The sequence below is a fragment of the Puntigrus tetrazona genome, chromosome 1, assembly GCF_018831695.1.
Source record: "Puntigrus tetrazona isolate hp1 chromosome 1, ASM1883169v1, whole genome shotgun sequence".
NCBI lineage: Eukaryota > Metazoa > Chordata > Actinopteri > Cypriniformes > Cyprinidae > Puntigrus > Puntigrus tetrazona.
Genome location: NC_056699.1, coordinates 24,058,013 through 24,061,333, shown reverse-complemented (window position 1 = coordinate 24,061,333; position 3,321 = coordinate 24,058,013). Strand labels below are relative to the sequence as shown.

The window sequence follows — 3,321 nt, the reverse complement described above, 5'->3', positions numbered from 1 at the left end:
GTGTGTGTGTGTGTGTGTGTGTGTGTGTGTGTGTGTGAGTGTGTGTGTGTGTATCTGTGTGTGTGTGTGTGAGTGTGTGTGTGTCTGTGTGTATGTGTGTATGTTTGTGTCTGTATGTGTGTGTGTCTGTATGTGTGTGTGTCTGTATGTGTGTGTGTGTGTGTGTGTGTGTGTGTGTGTGTGTGTGTGTGTGTTGACCTCTCTCTCTCTCTGATCTTCATCTCCACAGGGCAAAAAGAAGCGGAGGAAACGGGACAAGCAGCAGGACCCTGGCACAGGTAGAGTTTTGTGTTTTCTCATGCATTAAGAGTGAGTCGTGTCCAGAAAGCGGCCCCCGAGCGATCCCCAGCAGCACTAGCGCTCTAGCTCTCCGAGGAACAGCTACTCACTAAACTCTGCTCTGTTCTCATCAAACTGCAGCCGAAGCCCTTCATTCAGACTGTGTTTATCGGGCTGTCGACTTCTGATTGACATGTATGTAAACTAAACCGATTCTACACATTTCTAACGCGCCGTCGCTCACTAAAACCAGCTGAAATGAACTTGCAAGAAGAGAAGCTTAAACGGGAGAGCTTTAGGAGATGCACGCAGCTCTAGAGCGAATCACTCAGATCTCAATACCAACTCGTCGAATAGAAATACGTTCTTAGTCGTGTTTGCATTTCACAATTTAGATTTTTAGAAGTATAAGAAAGGTCTTTTTCCCTCCTGAGTTTGTGTCTCCCCTCAAAAAAACCCTAAACGCACGATTTGACTTTTTGACTTGAAGTTCATTTCACCGATTTTTTTTCCCTCTCCTCAAAATTCGTCTCCCGTCTCGCAGTTGTGCCGTTTTTCCCGCTTTTCGTCCCTCCGAGTCCACCCCTGCGCTTCTGACCTCTTCTCTCTGAAGGACGGTGGGCCTGGTTTGTGAGGGAGCGCTGATTGTCTTGACTGTGATTGCTTCTCTCTCTCTTTCTCCTGGTGTTCGGACCTCTCTTCCTCTTCTCCTCCTCCTCCTCCTCCTCTCTCTTCTTCTGCACGCATGCTGCCTTTCGCTCAGACCCCGGCTCGCCAAAGAAATGCCGCGCTCGCTTCGGCCTCAACCAACAAACGGACTGGTGCGGGCCCTGCAGGTGTGTACGTCTGTCACTAACCCACTCACCTCACGGCCCTGACCCCGGCCCCGGGGCCCGCGAGAGCACAGATACCGCAAACGCTTGAGCATCGATCTCCGAGGTTTTTAATGTAGTTAAGCAAAGAAAGTGCTTATTAAATGCAGATTAGGGCTGGATAATAACAAATAATAATAATAATAATAAAATCACAGCATAGCTTTAATCTGAATATGAAGCCTTTAACATTTGAGGAACGATACAGCTAAAAATATTATATTATTACGTTATTTTTCTTAAATAGTATTTTTTATTGAACACCGCGATATTAATATATGCATTACTTTATTTTGATATTTTTTAATTAGAAATCATAGTTGTTTTTATTTTATATCCATATTGATATAATGGCAAAATTCATCTTTTGCAGCACTAGTCAAATAGTAGCAATTATGTTTTAATAAATAGTTGTAATGTGTTTTAATAATAACAATTATGAAGTATTAGTATTATTAGCCACAGTGTTTAATTGTGCATTCGACCAATAGTGCTATTTATTTTAATATATTTATTAGTAAGCAATAATAGCTGCGGTTCTTGTTCTCATTATCATTATGTTGTTTTCATTTTAAATCCATATTGATATAATCACAAAGTTTGGCCACAACTTTTTCTCAATTCAAAAATTGCACTTGCAATTTTATTAATTTTTTTTACTCCAAATAGTGCAGCCTTTTAATGCGTATGCACGATCTAAAAATAATCTTTTTCATTTATTACTAGAACTCAACACACACCATCGAAACGTTATTATATTACATGCATATCAGAACATTAAAATAAGCTTCAATATCGATTTAGGTTGATGTTAATTAAAGTTGTGTAGAATATAAATACACCATTTAGCTTTAAAAACATATAATATAATATAATGTAAATATGTAATAATATAATATAATGCAAATAATATAAAAGCATCAAAATGCATTCATATTTTAAGACGGAAAAAAATACTAGTGTTCATTTACTAAAATACATTAAACTCTTAAAAACAAAGGTGCTTCACGATGGAGAACCTTTTTTGACTAATCTTCTAAACTAAAGGTTCTTTATGGCGAAAGATTCTAAAAAGTTAAGAGAGATGGTTCTTCTGTGAAGCGCCTCTGTTTTTAAGAGTTCAGCAGCTTTGTGGTATTTTGATCACTGAATCGGTGAGTCGTCTCCATCCGATTCGTCCGAGCCGTCAGCCAATCCCTGAGATCTCTTGTGAAGAATGGCTTCGCTCACCGCTGGCGTCACTTTGATGCGGCCGAGAGCGAGCGCGTGACTTTGATTGGTCTCCTGACGGGGCTGGCACTGTGGTTTACTAGCGCTGCGGTTTCCAGTCAGTACGGCTCGCGTCTTGCTAGCGCTTTCAACTTCGACGTTCAAAAGCAATCCCTAAGGCAAGACGAAGCGCACCGGTCGCTTTTCAGATTCCGCTTGCGTCTCAGAAGCAGGCAATCATCCCAAATGCACATTTGCTTCGTTTCAATTACGCCGCATGTATTTATAGGCGGTTTTATTCTACTCTGAAGCTTTTACGTTTGATTCATGCACCATTTTAGGTCTCGCTTTATATCAGGTGGCTCAGTACTTGAATGCTTTGGTACAACGCGCTTGTGTTCACGCATGTTTTTATCTGTGATTCATTACTTAACCCACCTTTAACCCACCCGTACCGACCAAACCTGTCCTAACCGTACCGGTATCCCTCCTCAATAACAGCAACACAATAAGTGCACGCTTGGGAGTGAGCACACAGCAGCGAAGGCCACCTGATGTAAAGCGTGACCAAATTCATCACGCAAATTGAATCCCGTTTAAAAAAAGAAAATGCATTGATGTAGTGTTCATTTACTCCAAAACACTGCTTCAGACGCTTATCTTTCGTTTTATAACCACAGTAATGTTACTGTAAATGCGAATGTTCCTCTGATCTTTTGAACGTTATACTTCGGGTTAGTTTAAAAACGCTGTTTGTTTTTGTGTGCTCTTTATTTTTTCTGTCGTTGTTGTGCGGAGTTCATCTTTGTGACGTTTCACATCCACGCTTTATTCACAGATAACTCTCTTGACTGTTCCTAGGAGGAAAAAGAAGTGCATTCGCTACCTTCAAAGAGGACTCTGCGCCAGCCCCCATTCTTCCGATGGAAGTGCTATAGACTCCCCCCCTTCACCCGTCTAT

At 41.1% G+C, this 3,321-nt stretch overlaps 1 long non-coding RNA gene across 1 annotated transcript; it reads left to right on the top strand.

Moving 5' to 3' along the window:
* The first annotated feature begins 170 nt into the window (after positions 1–170).
* LOC122351911 lies at positions 171–3,321 on the top strand. Its single transcript, XR_006251813.1, has 3 exons — positions 171–278; positions 421–474; positions 3,199–3,321. It is a non-coding gene; the product is annotated as an uncharacterized LOC122351911 (long non-coding RNA).